The sequence below is a fragment of the Periplaneta americana genome, chromosome 5 (assembly GCF_040183065.1).
Source record: "Periplaneta americana isolate PAMFEO1 chromosome 5, P.americana_PAMFEO1_priV1, whole genome shotgun sequence".
NCBI classification, from domain to species: domain Eukaryota; kingdom Metazoa; phylum Arthropoda; class Insecta; order Blattodea; family Blattidae; genus Periplaneta; species Periplaneta americana.
In genome coordinates, this window is record NC_091121.1 from 98,146,792 (window position 1) to 98,167,069 (window position 20,278).

At 36.3% G+C, this 20,278-nt stretch overlaps 1 protein-coding gene across 1 annotated transcript in view; it reads left to right on the plus strand.

Moving 5' to 3' along the window:
- LOC138700430 (LHFPL tetraspan subfamily member 6 protein-like) overlaps positions 1-20,278 on the plus strand; it is an 843,471-nt gene that overhangs the window by 147,936 nt on the left and 675,257 nt on the right. The window lies entirely within an intron of this gene.

The following is a 20,278-nucleotide window of genomic DNA, read 5'->3' on the forward strand; positions in this document are numbered from 1 at the left end:
TTTCTTCTCGGTGGCTGGGCATGTCGCAGTCGATCGCTCTCGTACTTAAAACGTGTATAAAATCGTACCTTATAGAATATACTGGAAATGTCATCCTCTCTCGGCTAAACAGGCATTGTATCATGAAAACATTCTGATTGACACAATTAAGTTCGGCCACTTTAATGTTTCTGGTTTCATTTGTTCCACCGGTATATACGATATTTTCAGCCTCACAATAATTAAAATGCTTAATTAAGAACAATGAAGAGTAGACAAAGTGTGTTCTACTCGTAAAAAAATCGGACCGATTATTCGTTTTGCGCTAACAGCACACCAAACTTCAACTTTTCTATCATGAAGGAGGGATCTCTTGTACATGATGTGGATTTTTAGAATACCAATAGCGAGTGTTTTTATTGTTTACACGACCAGTCAGGTGAAACTACGCCTCGTCTGAAAAGAACATGAGCTCTGAGTGGATTAAACCTGCAGTCACTGATGAAAATCCACACTCTTTGTCTACTTCTCACTGTTCTTAAATTGAGCATTTCAATTATTGTAAGGTTAAATATCGTATATACTGGTAGAACAAAATAATGATATCGGAAAAATTACAGTGGCCCAACTTAATCGTGTCAGTCATAATGTGTTTTCCCGATACAATGGCTATTTAGCCGAGGGAGGACGACATTTCCAACATGTCTATAAGGTACGATTTTAGACACGTTTTAAGTGACGGGGTTAATGTACGAGTGTGGCCGGCTGCGACATGCCCAGTCGCCGAGTAGCAAAATACCGGCCAACGGTCAGTACATATAATAATCGAAGGCCTGTACAAACATTTCGGCAGATGCAATATGGCCATAACGCAAGAAAATTTGATTACTTCCAACAAACAAAAGTTAACAAGAATACACACAGCAGAGATTAGATTTTATATCATAAAGTATAAAGAATTTTTGATGAAACTAAAATTCACACCTATTTCAAACGTAATGAATGAATGAATGAATGAATGAATAAATAAATAACAGTAAACCAAAATAGATCAAATAAATAAAATATATAAAAAATATATATCGATCATGTGGGGAGACTAAGCGGAAGGCTGAAAATAGATAAGATTGGAGAATCTGAGTTTGCAGTGAAAGACCTGCCTTTGGCAGAAAACTAGGAATGAATGAATACAAAAATAAATAAATAAAAATTCGTGTAAATATATAAAAATAAATATAGGCCTACTTGTAAACATATAAAAATAAATACATTAATACAAGTATAAATGGATACATGTCAAAGAATTGAGTATTTTATTATGAAATTTTCGTTACAAATTTTAACTGAAGTCCAAGAGAAGCAACAAATTTAAGAAAATCTCTGGAATGTTTGAAAGACAACATTAATTTGTTCGCCGAAATGCCCTGGTCTGACATTCGAGGGACATTATGATGCAGAGTCGTAGAGAGTCTAAGAGGAACTCTGCTTTGTGTTAAAATGTACTTAGTAATTAATTAAAGTAATTATACGATCGCTATGATTTTACAATTGGTTTTCGGAGAAAATTAGATTTGCTCAGTATTTTTGTAAGGTGTGTCAATGTGTCGTAAACAATTTGTTGGTGACAAAGCTGCTTCTAAGTGAGCAGGATTTAAAAATAATAATAAAAGTACACTCGCGAAACAAGAAACAATAAAACTGTGCACAAACGCTAACGAACTCTCTAAAATGCCTTGTTGTCGTGGCCTTCATTATTTCAGTCGCAGCGCCCAATTAAGTAGAAAAAAGGAGGGAAATTTCAAGTCCTCCAGACAGGAAGGAAATTTAATTGCAACAGCCAAAGCTATTCAACGCGAGGAAAAAAATGCAACTCTTTGCCTTAAAAACAAATGAGTACTATTTGTTTCCTTTTCACGTTATGTTTTGTGAGTAGCTACATTTTCCTGCAAAAACAACCTGTTCAGAGAACCGTAAAAAATTGACAATATATAAAATAGGGCACATCTCATTACAACTTCAGTTCGTCCCTATAGTATGCTTCATTTGAGTGACACACATTGACTGACGGATAGGGATAGGGGCAGAGTCGAGGTGAAGGGATTCAGCCGACTTGTGGCAAAAAAAAAGTTGTAGTACATCCACTTCAGAACAAATCTATGTTATTTTAACATTATAAAATAAAACGAAAACTGTTATCAAATAGCCATGGGTGGTCAGGAGACGCAAACAGAAAATGTAGTGCTGAGATGTATGCAAAGCAGACGTGTTTGGATAAGGAAGGCAGCTATGATTTCATTGAGATTACTGGGTTATTTATTATTATTATTGTGCGGTCGGGTAGCTCAGTTGATAGAGCAGCTGGCTACGGACTGGAAGGTCCGTGGTTCGATTCCGGGTGTTGACGGAATTTTCTCGTTGCCAAACTTCCAGAACGGCCCCGAAGTTCGCTCAGCCTTCTATCAAATTGAGTATTGGGTGTTTTCCTGGGGTAAAAGGAGTCTGAACCTTTTGATGGTAAAGATTGGTATAAACCCTATGTCCATAATATTGCAGATACATATTATATTAATAATTTTGGTAGGGTGTGTTTTAGTTTCTATTAGCAGTAAGTGGCTAAGTTTCAATTCAATATGTGCTGTAATAAGTGAATAGAGCACATCTAATCACAGGCATGTAGTGAATTTATAAAACAAAAAATTGTTTAAATTCAAAAATTATTTTAAGGGGAAAGATTTCCTCTAGAGCAGCGTTTCTAAAACTTTTTTAAGTCAGAACAGTTCCGCGGACTATCTTACTCTTGTTCCCTTTGAAAGCAAATTTATCATTTTTGTAGCATATTTTAATATCTGTATATTTATATTTTAAACAGAATTAATTAATTAAAATTAATTTAATTCATTTAATTTTATATTAGTATTAACTAATTAAATTAATGTTAATAGAAAAAAATCATTTTCGTTTTTTAATAAATCATGGTTATTAGAGTTTGGATAATCTTTAACTTATTAACTAAAATATATATATAAAAATGTTGGTACTCACATTAATGAGATGGATAAGCCTGCCGATTCTTGCACAGTTCTATATTTGGATGCATGCTGGTAATCTTAAGTCGGAGATCGTCACATACATAGAGTCGATTTCGGTACTTTGCTTTTATTAGAGTTAGTGATGAAAACCCTTTCTCACACAGATACGTAAAAGCAAACTGAATTATAATCTGTAAAGCACCATTGTACAGTACTATATTCTCTTTTCACTTGTGATGAGGTCCAGAAATTAACCATACCTTCCGCTTAAAATTTCATTTTAAGTTCGGTGTCATTTGAGAGTTCAATTAACTGTTATCTTTCACTCAATGAAAGTTTATTTTCAATAGCGCAATGAAAGGGATCGCAAACTCATGAAAATTCGTCATATTTACTTGGGAAAATAAGCTTCAAATTGTGATCTCAGAGTTTCGAAATGCGAACATATGTCATTGCTTAATTATTTTACAATAACGAAATCATTTTCAACCAAAATAGTGAAAAAATTCTGTTTTACGGAACTGACCCACAAATCAAGTTTCTTCTCGAACACTTTTTTCTCATTCGCATTTAGAACATTCAAAGAATTACCTCGTAGAGAGATTTATTTTGTTTAGTTTTGAGAATACATCTGGAAGATATGCCAATGTACTTAGCCACATGTCATCAGCTGATGTGCAGGGAAAAGATGGCGAGAAACTCCACGTTCATAGTACTTTAAATCCCTCTTATGTTGCTGAGAGTAGTGTGGGAAGTCGGTAGACATGTAGGTAATAAATTTCATAAAATGTAAAGTAATCATTCTTTATTTCAAAGCTTAATGCGTATACACACATCACTATAAATGAAAGAGTTCTGATAAATAGTATTATATCTATGACTGGCTATTTTTTACCATTACTTTGCATGCGATAAGAAGAAACTGCCCTTAAATTTTCGAAGCTACTACATATCCCTTTGCAAATTTGACTAAGATATTGTCAATAGTCAGTGCGTAATGATTCTTTAAGTACCTAGAAACCTTTTTAACTTGTCTTACCATCTTTGAACTTCATCTTGCGTCTGAGTCGTACTTTCCTCAACTCAGAACAAATGAGTCTTCTTCTCAACTCACGAAACTCTTCGTTATAAAAGTCCCGAGTTTCCTTGTTTGTTTTATTCGAGTGTTCCCCACAACGAAAAGTTTATTCGCTCTGGAGTTAATGTTGTTGATAAACATTGTTCATTGGCAATTCCATTGAAATTCGTATTGATAAACTTCGTCCTAGGAAATTCAATAGAGTGTATGGATGCGTGGTTCCTGTCTGAGAAATTCATTGTGGTGGAGAATTGGTTTTAGCTGTCTCTAGTATTTATATGACAAAATATTGCAGAGAATATACCGCACAGGGTGAGTGGAGAGTTATTGCACTGGTAGTTGCAAAATAGTGATTGTCGAAACTTTTGATGTCATTAGTTCAGCTCTTTCGGTGAATTTCATAGAGTGAGATTTGATTACTGGCCAAACAAAGACGTTCAATACGTAACGAATTAGATTACCTTTCCAGAGCGTGAAACTGACATCTTTCTTACTTACAGTTAGTACATACTGCTTAGGTGGCGTCATATTTCGTTACATGGAACAACGAATTTACGCTTTTATTTTACTAAGTTCAAAGAGAAAGTATTGAAAATCTCCAGAAATTCTGTCTCGAGATTTTCCGAAAATATAAGTTTTTCACTATTCCTGATATTAACATAATTATTTCTATGTTCAGTTATAATTTCCGGTTTGTCCCTGCCGTTTCCAGCATGGAGGATTCATCACATAAGATCACACGACAAACAAATAACAAAAGACAAGTATGACGACTATAATGCCAGATCACTTTTATTTTGAAGAATTAACAGCCTCTATTCGTAGGTGAATGCACCGCAGAAGCAAGAAATTTTACAGCTTATATATCAGTGATCTGGTTTCATATTACTGCCGGTTATTTGGCAAGAAAGAAATGTATTTAGAATATAAAGGGTGGAAGTGAAATAGCCTTGCAGATTTTTAGAGCGAATAGTACATGTTGTATGACACAAAAAACTATAATATATTGGTGGAAAGTTAATAGTTTTTTTTTTCAGAAAAAAATATCTTTTCCCAAATGTGTAACAATCTCTTGTTTGGTAACTGTTGCGAGTACGATCGTGATTTTTGTCCATATCGATAGGAAATCTAATAAAGAATCTATCCCTCTGGCATATTTCAATAGCGTGCACGGTTTTCGTGTAAATTTAATTTTAAATACCCCTAAATTCAAACCATTGCACGAAGCAAACGCGTGACAATGTCTTGGCAGTATGGCAGCTCGCAGAATTCGTTGACCTCTTACATCTGTATACGAATAGTGTGTTTTAGCGACTATGTTGCCGTACTGCTGAAACTTCAAACATAATTTTCTAATTAACCGTGCATTTAATCACAAAACTTAATGTAGATTTTGTATTCAATTACGTGTAGCTTATCGTCTCTTTCAATCTGCAATGTTGTTTCACTTTCACCCTGTAATTAAGCCCCTAATACAACTATATTTTTAACATTTACTATAATTTTAATCGTTCTTTAGAAGGGTAAATAGAAAAATGTTGTTATAATAGCATGTTATGTAACGACCCTATAATGGTAGTAATTGAGACGCGAGTAGCCTATGTTTATGAAACGAGCGCAGGCAAGTTTCATAATTTTCATACGAGTGTCTTTATTGCCATTATGTGAAAGATGCATGCGACTGTTTTTGTTACATCATAATTAAATGTCCAATTTTTGAGTTTTTACAAATATCTTACCTTGTTACTTTGCTGATAATGAAATGGTGACCATGAGTGTATTTTCTGCGTGTTATCGACTATTGCTACAGATGGCATGCATTGACCATGACTGTCTTTTCAGTGTGTTCCCGAGAAGTGCAACAGATGGCAGGCACGGAGCACTTTTGCGTGTACGCCGTATTTATTGATGTTTTCAGGGTTCTGGCGATTTTAACCTCAAAGCAACACACATTAAAACACAGGAAATGAACTCAATTTATTAGAATATTAAAATTAACATGAACAGAATTTATTTTATTTTAAATACATGCCGTTGATTGTGCAGTTTGTGCCTGCCATTTTGGATTGTTCCTTTCAAGGCTTGCGGGTTGATGCGCGTACGATATTAATCAATATCGCATATGCTTAGTTGGAAATCGATAGAAATCGGAGTAACGGTTAGAGCGTCTGACCGCGAAACCAGGTGGTCCGGGTTCGATTCCCGGTCTGGACAAGTTACCTGGTGAGATTTTTTCCGTGGTTTTTTCTCAACCCAATATGAGCAAATGCTGGGTAACTTTCGGTGCTGAACCCCGGACTCATTTCACCGGCATTATCACCTTCATTTCATTCAGGCGCTAAATAATTAATCTAAGATAAAGTGCCGTAAAATAACTTGCTAAAAATAGTTGGAGTAACATGATGAATAAAGTACTTTAATGTATGTCATTAAAGTAAAGGTACATTTATGTATTGAGCGTATTATAGTATGGTCTAGCAAAAATAATATTGCAGTATACATATACAGGTATCTGGTTTATGTGAGCTTTTCCTTCATTGATTAAATTTACTTTTTTAAAAAGTAATTTTTTATTATATCTCAAACTATACATAAAATATGAATTAACACAATAAAAAGCATAAAATAAAGAGTAAGTTCAACACTTTTCCCGTGATCTTATGTACACTTATTACAAATCACTTGTCTACAATATCAATGAAACTGCCGAACTTACTCTTCTGTTGACTATGCTGTCGCGTCTTCCACCTAGTCCGTTTGAGAAAATCAAGATAGCCTTGTCTAGAGCACCTTGATATTGCAGTACAAAATATATTGTATGACCTAAAATCCATAAAATTACATTTAATCGAGTATAGGAAGAAACTTGAAAATCGGGATGAAAAAACAATTTGGGTAAACAGCCAATTAATTCTAATTTCCTTACATAACTATGGCAGCTTAAAAAATATCGGTGACTAAAGAACAGGTTGAGATGCGGTGCAAAATATTGTCCTGCTGCTGGCACGAGGGGCAAACTTCCGTTGGACTCAACCTGATGGAGAAAAGGCGATCGCGTGTAGCCACTACATCATGTACTGCTCTAAACCAGATGGAGCGAACATCAAAAGACAAAGCACGGGAGCTGATGTTACGCCATAGGCAATCAGAATTCACATTTGCAGGGGCGATTCATTGTATACGCATCTGTGGTGAAGGAGACCTTCCTTTAAGATTCTGATACACTAATTGTACAGATCTCTTGTTTGGTTCTGAACATATTGGGTCTATGTAACACCATTCCAGCAGATAAGAAGATATTGCAACGGCCTTGGAATTACATGAGGATGTTTGATTTCGAAGACCCCATGCAAGTGACCATTGTTGTAGCATGCTACTGAGTAAAAAGCATTAAAAAGTTGAATCCTTCTTCCTCTTCTGAGGAATGACGCAACACATTTGTCTGTAACATGTTTTAAATTCCTGACCGTGAAACCAGGACGAATAGAAATTCGTCCTGGTGAAACGAACGGGCCCGAGTTCAAATCGTGCTTGAGATAAGTTACCTAGTTGGGATTTTTTCCGGGGTTATCCCTGAATTCATTAAGAGCAAATGCTGAGTAACTTCGGCTCTGGACCCTGGACTCATTTCGCTGGCATTATTACCTTCGTCTCATTCAGACGCTGGATAACCATAGCAGTTGATAAAGTGTTGTAAAATAACTAATTAAAAATCTTGGAGAACACACCGCATCGAATATAGCCTGCTGAGAAGAGGCACAGAATTGTGATGAATGCAGGAGCTCATTCAGAAGAGATTTTTGCGGTTTGCTGATATTCTAACTATAATTTTATAGTCGTAAGTGAGAAATGTAATAGAACTGTAATTATGAACAGTGACTGCATCTATTTTTTGCGTAATAAGAACAATAACGCCTTTCTGTTACGATGCACAAGTTTCTTTCGATGTAGACTTTCATTTATTACTACTGCTAAATCATCTGTAATTATATCCCAGCAGGGTAAATAAAATTCTAGAGGAATTCCATCAATTTCCGGTATTTTGGAGCGCTTATCTTGACAAGGCGCTGTATAAACTTCTTCTTTAGTGGCCGGTTGTTCAAGCAAAAAGTTTCTTCTTCTGATACAGTAGTTACCCTTATTCATTTCATTCATAGTGTTCTATCCAAGGGCAGGTCTTTCACTGCAAACCCACCATTCTCCAATCATTCCTATTTTCTGCTTTCCTCTTTGTCTCCGTATATGGTCCATATATCTTAATGTCGTGTATCATCTGGTATCTTCTTCTGCCCTGAACTCTTTTCCCGTTCACCATTCGTTCCAGTGCATCCTTCATTAGGCAGTTTCTTCTCAGTCAGTGACCAAACCAATTCCTTTTCCTCTTCCTGATCAGTTTCATCATTCTTTCTTACTCACACTTTCCAACAGTGCTTAATTTCGTAGAATATCGTAGAAAAGGGTAATTGAAGGGTTCAGGACCATAGTGGGCCAAGCGCCATTTACTGAAAACGTAGAAAACAAGGGTTAAAATTAAGTTATTACCATAATTCAATGGAAACATATAGCAAGTAATATAAAGTATACACATTCAAACTAAATGATATGTCTTTCTTCATTAAACTATGGTATTCACTTAACTTAATCATTGCTTTCTCCATTTTTAATAAATGGCGCTTGGCCCATTATGGCTCTGAACCCTTCAGTTGTGGGTTTTTTTCTTGAAAAATATTGCTAAAATACAAAAGGAAGGTGTTACTAATGTCATGTTGTGTAGTATAGAGTTGGCCTGTGTTGTCGTGAATTTGACGGATCATGTTAGAGCGTTTTCTTTTATTCATCTTTATAAGATGGAAAAGGATGATTCGTTCTTCTGTTATTGGAAGGTTGACTCGGCTTTTAACTTCTAAGCTCTACCTACCACCACGGCATGGAGCGTTTTCAGGATGCGGATAGAGAAGACAGCCTCCAGACATGGAGGGTAGCTACGAATATATTGAATAAGCAGTAGCGGACAGCCGATAAGGGGTGGTCCTCCAGATTGGGGATTTGGCGAAGGACTAACAACCCATCAGCTTATTACAAAACCTCAACATAAGCCTCGGAATTGTTAGTTGGGAGGCCGGAGGGAAAAAGACCTTTGGAGAGGACGAGACGTAGATGGAAGGATAATATTAAAATGCATTTGAGGGAGTAGAGTATGATGGTAGGGACTGGATTAATCTTGCTCAGGGTAGGGGCCAATGGTGGGTTTTATGTGAGGGCCGCAATGAACCTCCGGATTCTCTAAAAGCCATTTGTAAGTAAGCATAATAATATATTTAGAATGATACCAAATATCCTATGAAAGGAATCTGAAAATGTGCTGTATCATTTAATTTTAAATATATAAAGTGCTCCCATTTTAACCGTTTGCACGATCACAGAATCTCGTAGTTTTCTTCAATTTTTTATATAATGTTTTAGGAATTGTTTCAGCTTTTAAGTTGCGATTATCAACTTTTTCGTTAGTTGTTCACTAATACTTACTAAAGCTTTGACACTTTGTCTTTTTGCAGTAGATTTTATGTTAGTTTTTTATTTCCATCTGTACCAATTAAAGCTATTATTCTGAAGCCATAAAGCGTGTAATACGAATAAATGGATTCCACTAAGATGGCGGGTATTGTGACGTAACAATTGAGACATTAGTTACTGTTCCAGACTAGTGGCTTTCGTTTTAATGCACTGAACCACTGTTAATGGTGAAGGAAAAGCCAATTTCCTCCCACAGCCGTAATATCTGGATTGGCAAATCGCCTGCTATTTATAGGGCTCTGATTTGTGATTGCAGTTAGGTTTCCACTTGACTGACCATCTCGACCGCAGCCATCTTTCCGCTTCTAATTACAAACGTACAGGCAAGCCAGCAAATGATACCAGTAGCCATTGTACAACAACTCGTATTTCATAAGTTACTGGCATATTTCTAATGTTGGAGGAGGGATGAGCATTCGTCACCAAGGCCTTTATGTTCTACCAAAATAACTTTTGATTGGAGGATCATTTTATTCTTTTAGAGAAATAGAAATGAGATGACGTCGGTAAGTCTCTATACCCATGGTAGGTACAGCTTAAAGCAGTAAAATTTTGGACATATTCAACATTTTTTTCCTCCATTACTGTATCTTGTACAATAATGAAAATTAGTATGTGTGAAACACTGCTCTTCTGCTACATGAAGAAAAATATATAGTATATTTGTACGATAAAAAATATATTTACATTTTTTTTTCTTAAAATAATTTTGTTCGGTTTACCCAGATTTTCGAATTAGCGTAGTTCGGATTAACGAGACTACTGTATTGACCTAACCTTGTGAATACGTTTTTTCCTTGATGATATTTTATGTAAAAGAACCAAGATACATTTAGTACTAATAAAACATTAATACAAGTAAATTTAATATAATACAGAAATCAGATCTCCTTAGCTTGGCTAGTGAGACCTGACGGATCCGTACACTGATGGCACGCTTTGACCCATTGTATACTTTATATCAGAGGTCAACTCAGTGCACTCTCGGGTTAGCATCTCTTTCCCGCAGGTATCTTACAGGGTGCATTCGTGGCTGCTAGCGGGTATGGTCTCTACCTCTTCCTGCTGCACGACGGGGCAAATCATGTTGCTCCGCTTACCCTTTGCCCATTCCAGCGAGTGCTGACGACCACTGCCCTATATTATATGCGATGATTGTACAGGGACATCATTTTATTTTTACTTCAATTTTTATTGTACCTGAGTTTTTGAATGTACTTCACTCCCACCCCTTCTACTAATGAAGTTCCAACTCTCCTCCACACAGATCCAAGACCGCATATAGTAAACAGCACTGAGTTAGTGAGTATAGTACGTTCCAGAAATATGTTCGCGTTTTCCAGTGACGAAAGAGCTTTCAATAGTGAATCACATTTTCGCACAGGTACTGTCCGTTTGCCTACGTCGCATCCCGGTTTCCCCCACCTGCCTCTGTTCGCCTCTCTGTAAAAGCTGGGCTGTCTTAGCTCTTTTCTGAAAACATTAATTTCTGTTAGGAATTGACGTTTACGTAATATTATACAACTGTTTAAAACAACTTAAATAAAAGGGCATCGTTAAGTAATTAACTGTCACGTGATTTCCTCCCTTTCTACGATCCTGCGGCATAACCACTTGGACGGACAATAGATAGCATGTCTCAGTAATTTTATCTGTGCGGGTCGGGCAGAAGTGAAGATTGAATTTACAGTACGTAAGGTACTCTTTTATAGAGTAGGTACAGAATTATTTCAACATGAGTTACTACTACGAAGGACGAAACTGGCAATTGGAATTAGGTACAATAGTCTATAGTGCGATAATATGCACAAAAGAACTGAAGCCTGTATCGAAATGAACGGCCACTATTTTCAAAAATGTGTTTAAATATTCATATTATGATTATTTTTCAATTTATCTTCGTTCTCTATATTGTACGCTAATGTGCTGTAGACAGTACAATATATACTGCATAATGAATACGTTCGCATGGATAATTCAGTTCGTGAGTAAAAACACTTATTCTTAATACAGTACTGTATTTTGATTAAACAAAAGCCTAATGAAAATTATCGAACTTAAAATTGCGATATTTCCTAGTTTACGTAAATGGATGAACTACTTTTCTTCCCTCCTATACCTAGTAGAGTGATTTGTTTGTGTTTTACGCCAGTATCATCGAACTACAGTCGTGGAAGGGGATAACATATTGTGTTTCCGGTTCTCTAAACGTATAGCCAGGTTAATATTAAAAATGTTAGTAAAAATAAAATGATGTCCCTGTACAAGTGCGACAGGCGGCATGGGTGATATTCGTGAATCCGACGCTAACAGTTGGGCCATCTTTCCTCAGCTCCTGAAGCTAGGTCTCATTTCGCAAGCGAATAGACTGATGAACCACAGAGGCCCGAAGCCTCAGGTCTTTCTTGATAAGCCGACTCTGACAGGTGGGCTATCCTGCCTCAGCCCCTGAGAGAGCCTGATCCCATCCGCACACTATTAGCTTGATAGCGAAGTCCCTGAATTCGTACTACAACTAAGACTTCACCGCAGCAAATTTTTATTATTGTAGATGATAGATGAAAAGAAAGGATTGTGGGAAGTGTTGGTGGAATGATAGAGAGAAACGGGGAAGCCTGAGGAAACCCCTCTGCAACGTCTGGTTTGTCCGCCACAAATTCTCTCACTACTTGCCAGGGAAACCAGATCTCCATTTACTATCCGTTAGTCTAAGCTGCCATAAAGAAAATGGGGTTCATTATTTATATATTACCACAGTCTAGTATATACAGTCACGAAGCTTGAGTTCTTGAGGGTACTAGGAACAGTAGACTGCCGGTACTATTCCGCATTGTCTGTCATGAGGCGATAGTAGCGATTCTAGTGGCTAGCAACTATCTATGGATGCATATTTACTACGTATTGAGCTTCGTGACTGTATATACTAGACTGTGGTATTAGGGTCCTCGCTGCACTGCTTAAGTTTTAAGGCTTTGAATGGCCAAGAGAAAAGTTTCAGAATAGAATTAACCAAATTTCTACATACTCGTACCATACAGTTATACCACAGTCTAGTATACAGGTACAGTCACGAAGCTCAATACATAGTAAATATGCATCCACAGATAGTTGCTAACCACTAGGGTCGCTACTATCGCCTCATTACAGACAGTGCGAAATAGTGCCTGCACAGTATATTGTTCCTAGTACCCTCACAACTCAAGCTTCGTGAATGTATATACTAGACTGTGGTAATACTAAACTGATGAATTGCTTTTGCTTATGAATTTAATTAATCTGCTTGCTAGATTGTATATTTTGTAGAGCCACCAGCGTAGCTCATTCAGCAGACCCGCTTCCCTGCTAATCCGGAGTTGCATTCGGGCTTCGGTTTGGACTCATTTCATTTCATTTATTGTATTCCATAGATCTTACATTAGTGATGAAACTTTAAGATGTGGAACATGTCAAAATTTTACAAGATTACAATTAAAATTTTTTACAATTTCAATTTTTTTACCATTTTTTTTTTGGCGAGATGTAGTGACATGAGGTGAGGCCGAGGATTCGCCAACAGATTACCTGGCATTTGCCTTATGGTTGGGGAAAACTTCGGAAAAAACCCAACCAGGTACTCGGACCAAACGGGAGTGAAGTGAAGTTAGGACGAGGACTCGCCATAGACCAACCGGCATCAGTCCCACGGCTGGGGTAAACCTCGAAAGAAAACCAACCAATCAGACCAAACGGGGGATTCAAACCAAGCCCGAGCGCAGCTCTGGATCAGCATATCAGCAAGTCTGCCGACTGAGCTAGGTACATTGGTGACTCTACTAAAAATATACAGTACATAGCCAATCAGATTATTAAATTTACAAACCCAAACCTGATTACTTCGTTGGTTTTTTCCGAGGTTTTTCCCAATCGTAAGTCAAATGCAGGTAATGTATGGAAAATCCCTGGCCTTACCTCATCTCGCAAAAAAGTACAACTCTTGACTTGTTCTGCATATTAAAGCTTTAGTGCTGACAAAAGATGTAATAAATTGAAATTCTCGTATAAGACTAATAGACTAAGAAATCAGATTCACGTGGGAAAAGGTTGTCTTTGATACACTTTTTGCACGCATTAATTGTGCAGAAATACTTGTTTAAAAAGACCATGGCCAGGTGGGGTGATGGCTTTCACAGAGGAGAACCCAAATCAAAATCTTGGAGAGTCCAATGGAGTCCTTTGGATGCCTGGGTTGTCTACATCATTAAATGTCATTCAGGTGGTTGGGGTTCTAGTTCTCGTCTTCCTTGGGATTTTTCAATTTTCTCCCGTTGCCCCATTATAGGCAGATGTAACCAGCAGTTTATAATCTGGATTGGGAAAAATGTCTCTCGTCAGTGTGCTGTATGATAGGCACACGAAGTTCGGACTTTCAAACGTAATTATAGGATAAAATGAAAACATCATATTCTTCAGAAGAAGCACAAACTTTTGCAACTAAAATGATTTAGGAAATTTTATAGGAATTTGTAGTAGACTCGGTCATTGATGAAATTGAAAAATAAGATTATAATTATTGCTTTCGATATGTTTTGAGAATGAACAGAATGCCTAGCACTGTAAAAAAAAATATAAACGTAAACTTTAGAAATTAAAAGAAAGATCTTATGAATACTCAATGAGATCGAGCGTACCTAATTCATGATAATGATGATGATGATGATGATGATGATGATGTAGATAGAATTAAATAGGTAGATTTCTTAAAGAACACAAATAAATGCGAATGTAAAAAGTCTTATCATCTTTGTTGTCATCATACAGTGTCGTTAAATAAACTAAAAAATCATCATGATCATGATGATGATCATCATCATCGTCATTATTATTATCAATAGCAATAGTACCTATTAAGCTTTTCTAACCTGACATCTTCATTTTTGTTAGGTTGTGTCAGATGTTTTCTGTCTTTCCCATTACATGGGTAAACTAGTTTTGCTGTTTTTTAAATTTAATTCTTGTAATGGCGACCAGTTTTTCATTAGCGGTTAGCTGGTGTCGCCATTACATTGGGATTACCAGCTCTGTTCGCTGTAGTATTAACAAACACAACGTACGACTGCCTTGAATCTAAGATGCTGATTTTACTAGTCTACATGTAAATATTTATTACACTTAAAATTCTAAAATATCCTCTAGAGATAAAGAATACAACACGCTATGAATTCGTTTTACGTACTCTCAAGAGATAACTGAAACATGTACTTCTGTTGCGTAGAAATGAGCCAGTGCGTGCCTTGGGGCTTGCCACGGTAACGTAAACCTAATCCTGTAACGGGCTAGGCAGAGAATGTTATGGAACCTTCTTTCCTCCACCTTCACGAGGGTTTTCTGAGCCGTTCTTTCGATGGCCTTAGTGTGATGAAAGTGTTTGTATGTGAGAGCGCGGGCTGGGAATTGAATGTATATTGGCAATAGATTTTTCGTTGGTGCGTAGGTAGTGCAGCAAGGGGAATTACGATAACAATCTCGCTTTCCTTTCGAAGGTATTTAAATCGCGGTCATTTTATACTAATATTTTTTAATTCTGAAATTATTGACTGCAACCTTCTTCCTTTGAGCAATATAATAATGTTGCCTTAAGTCTTATTCTTATTGTAGATTTATTTAATCTTTATCCTCCCAAAACATCATTTTGATGGGGTTACTATTTTAATATCAAATCTGAGAAAGCTCTTGGTTCTGCAGTATGTCCAAAAGATTACTCAGTGCTGCAGCTTTCAGTTTATAATCCCTTCTTGATGGTGGATTATGCCTTTGGTTTATCATCATTATTAATATACACCGTGTACATAAAATAATGTAACAAAATAATATCAAAATATCTAATAACATGATAAGAATAATTGAATTATGGTCATTGTAAGATGTTAACAAAAGTTTGGAGATTTTATTCATTGGCAATAGTCATTGTTTATTTCAGTGTTTAATTAATAGTTCATAGTATTTTGTTGTTTAATTTGTAAATAACTTTTGTATACATGTAACTCTCATCTAAATCAAATTGTTGGATTCTTTGTAAGTTCATGCATATGTATATACACTTTTTGCTGGTTGAGTGGAAGAGAAGGCCTTACGGCCTTAACTCTGCCAGCTAAAATAAATCATTATTATTATTATTATTATTATTATTATTATTATTATTATTATTATTATTATTATTATTATGTCACATTTTTCTCTGAAAATGGCGCAGTTAGAACAGAAAGCTCGTTGTGTAGAACGGATAATTCAGACTAATTCAACAACACAGGTTCAAAGAAATTGTAGGAGAGTCTACATTACTCGTCATGCACCTTTTAGACGTGTTATTCGACTGTGGTATGAGAAACTTATGCAAACTGGTAGCGTAGGAAAGGCGAAACCTTCAGGAAGATAGTGTGTACCTGAAATTCAAGTTGCAGCAATACGTGACGTTTTCCAACACAGTCAAACAAAGTCTATTCGTCGTACATCACGAGAATTACAAATTCCACAATCAACTATCCACAAAGTCCTTCGGAAGCGTCTTAAGCTCTTTCCTTACGAACTTCAAATTGTGCAGGCTATTACAAAAGATGATAAGGTAAGAAGAATGAATTTTGCCGTGGATATGTTGCATAGAATATATGAAGATAATTTCTTGCAGATTGCTGTTTTCTTACAAAGAGACATCCCATTTGTAGGAACGCGCAAATCGTCACAATGTTCGGATACGGCGATCTGAGCTTCCTCTTATAGTGAGGGAACATGAGAGAGATAGTCCTAAAGTCGGTGTGTGGTGCAGACTTATGTGTGATCGAATAAAATCGGAGAAAACTGTGACATCTGGCGTGTACCTAGATATGTTACGAGAATGTTTATTACCTCAATTTGCGTAACTACCAAATATCTTGTTTCAACAAGATGGAGCGCCCCTGCATTGGTCTCTCCAAGTAAGACACTTCTTTGATGACTCTCTTCCTGGACGATGGATCGGCAGACATGGTCCAACCACTTGGCCTCCAAGGTCGCCGGATTTAACACTAGATTTCTTTACATGGGACTACGTAAAGGACAACGTCTATAGAACACCCGTAACGAATCTTCAGGTCTTACGTGTAAGAATAAGAGATCACATTTCTACTATCACACTAGTTATGCTTCAAAAAACTTGGAACGAAATTGATTTACGATTAAACATTGCACGGGCAACCAGAGGCGTACATGTAGAAACTGTGTAACAAAACTCCCAACATCTGTTAATCTCACATAGCAAACAGAACAAAAATATATTCATTGGTTTCAAAGTTATTGCTATGTATTATTGTTGCATTATTTTATGTACTGTACACGGTGTATTACGAACCGCGGTATACATAGGAAAAACGTTTTTTACTATGAAGCTACAGCCGTGTGTTGGAATTCTGGCTGATTGCCAGTTATTAATATGATAGCTTCAGTGGCATTAATTCATTGCCTTGTATATTACTTTGTTAAGGGGGTTGTTACAAGGAAAATACATATCACTGTACTGTAAAGAAAACTGTGTCAACTTTGGCTGCACTGAATGCTGATTTACAGAACAGTGGAAGTTTAAAATGCAGCAGGGAGTACCTGAGGAAACTCATATAGTTAAGCTTGAAACTAAAGAAATGTGTGTCAAGAAAAATCTTCTTATTGAAAAAGAGCCTAGATTGTTTCCTGACGTACTAATTACCTCGAAAATATCGTCAAGAGGAGAAGAACTTTATATGAGCAGTTCAGAGCAGAAGTGGTGTAAGTCAGAATTGGGTAATGAGGTTTAAAGTAAAAATTCTGTAAAATACAACGCAAAGTAGCAATTAATATGTCATTCGTGCTATCCACTGACTACTAATAGTTCAAATAAACTGAATGTTAATTGCTACTTTGCGCTGTATTTTACAGAATGTTTACTTTAACCCTTAGTACCCATTTTTGACTTACACCACTTCTGCTCTGAACGGTTCATATATTTAGATGAGAAATAAGTGAATGCTCGCCACACGATTAATCATGTTGAGAATCTCATGACGAAGCAGGATTCACAACGTCTATTGGTAAAGGACAGGATAAAATAATTCATAATTTAAAATATTGAAATAAACATATCATATTGAAAATAATACTAAAATAATAAATTCTAAACTTGATTATAGCTCATGTAGGAGAAGAAAATGGCTTTGTAATAAATGCTCTGCTAATGTTCTGATCAAACCACAAGGCGGGCGACTATCATGACGACTTGAACGCCTCCAATTTCACGAAATGGCTAGAGACACAAGTTCTGCCTATATGACTTGTAAGTCAGTCATCGTGATGGACAATACGAGCTATTACAGTATGCAAATAAATAAAGTCTAAATCGACTAGCAGTAAGAATCGTACTCCAAAATATACTAGTGTAACCCTGCCTAACGGACTACTTATCTGTGACGTTGTCTTTTCCTTTTTAGGTCACGTGAGTATATCAAAACAGCTAGGGTTCTTTTCTACCTTGTCGACCTATAGGAAGTGATATCTTGTCAGTTTATTTTGTGAGCAACCTAAAATATGTGTTGAGTAATTCTGGATTCTTTTTAATAGATATAGTTGGCCGAGAGGTTGGAATATATAGTGAAAATTATTTAATGTTCCGTCAACAACCTTCACTATTATATTGAATTATCAATCTTGTAATTACATAGTGATGGTTGTTGATGGAATATTAAATAATTTTCACAATATAAATTCTGGACTTGTCAATGAGGCATTTTTATTATGTTTTATTATATCTTTCCAAGCTTTAATTATTCAGTCATACCGATTAGCTCTTTGTAACGACCCCATCAAGTAGGAATCAATTCTCACCCCATGTTTTTATTATCTGGAAGACGAAAGAGTGATGGAACGGAGAAAAATTCTCTCCGGCGCCGGGATTTGAACCCGGGTTTTCAGCTCTACGTGCTGATGCTTTATCCACTAAGCCACGCCGGATACAACCCCGACGCCGGTTAGAATCGTCTCAGATTAAGCTCCATCTCTTGGGTTCCCTCTAGTGGCCGCCCTCTCCACTACGTCATAGATGTCTATGAACGCAGGACCGAAGTCCATACATGTGTCGAGGTGCACTCGAATGACGTAGTGGAGAGGGCGGCCACTAGAGGGAACCCAAGAGATGGAGCTTAATCTGAGACGATTCTAACCGGCGTCGGGGTTGTATCCGGCGTGGCTTAGTGGATAAAGCATCAGCACGTAGAGCTGAAAACCCGGGTTCAAATCCCGGCGCCGGAGAGAATTTTTCTCCGGTCCATCACTCTTTCATCATATTATGACGCAGAATATCTGCATGGAAATATCATATGTACTTCGGTACATCAAAATATATATATATACTGGAAGACGAAGATAAAGCCTTTGTTCGAAACGTTGTGATTTTTCAGGATCGCAACACGTCTAAATGTTATTTATAATTAGTACAACATTATTGTAATGTATTAGTTTATACTCAAATAATAATACAAATAATCCAAAATAAAAACCTGCAGGAAAATATTGATAATACAAACTTCCGATTTGTTTAATCGCAAAGGGAATCTCTCGGAGTTTTATTCATATCGTCATCTTTCTAACCTATTCTTGTCCGTTCGTCCATCCATCCATCCACCCATCCACCTATATATAAATCATTCTGTCCATGCATCTATAAATCCATTTGTTCATGTATCTATGTTCCTATTTGCCCATGTATCTCTAAATTCATTTGCTCTGTATCTATAAATCCATTTACGCATGAATTTACATTTCCAATTGGCCTATGTATTTATAAATCTATCTGCCCATCTATGTATATGCCTGAATTCTTATGTAGCGTGCGGGCGTATGTCCGAACTAAAATGTTGTTTTACATCTTCGCTTTTGAAGACTGTTATTTCCTTTGTTGCGAAATATGATATAATCTAATAATATGATTTCAAAACTTCAATTTTAACTTTATTGCTATAAATTAAAAAAAATGCCATACAATTAAAAAAAAAAAAGATGACTTTAAACCTGTGGGTCAGTACGTGGCATAAATCTTCGTGACCAATGTTGCATTCTAGAAAGTACTTCATCAGCACCAGGTTACTGGAAAAAAGTGCATTTTGTGAATATCTGTGCACTTAATAAAAGATAAATATCGATACCATAATGTAACGCAGGTAAAACAACGAAAAACAAACACTATTTTTTTTTCGTATTATATCCTTCAAGTGTTTATCTCTGCTGTATGAATACATTGCTTATCTTTCTCCCTCAGAGAACAAGTTTAATACAGTAAAAACAGTGAAAGTTTTATCATTGTTTCTTAAAACTTAATTTGTGTTAATTTAGAGTCTAAATGTTGTGTGTGTTGTGCGGCATAAACAGTAAAATAACTATACCAAAATAATTATACCCGTAGAAAACGTTGCTTACATGTACGCAGTCTACCAGAGATCCAACAGGACTTCCCCATATTTAATTTCGGCTCCTTCAGAGGAAAGTTCTCATCTAAAGACATCTGCGAGGTGTTCAAAAGGTAAATAAATTATTACATATCGGTACTATTTTAGAAGTTTTATGTTTTTCTTTGTATTGGAGCTAG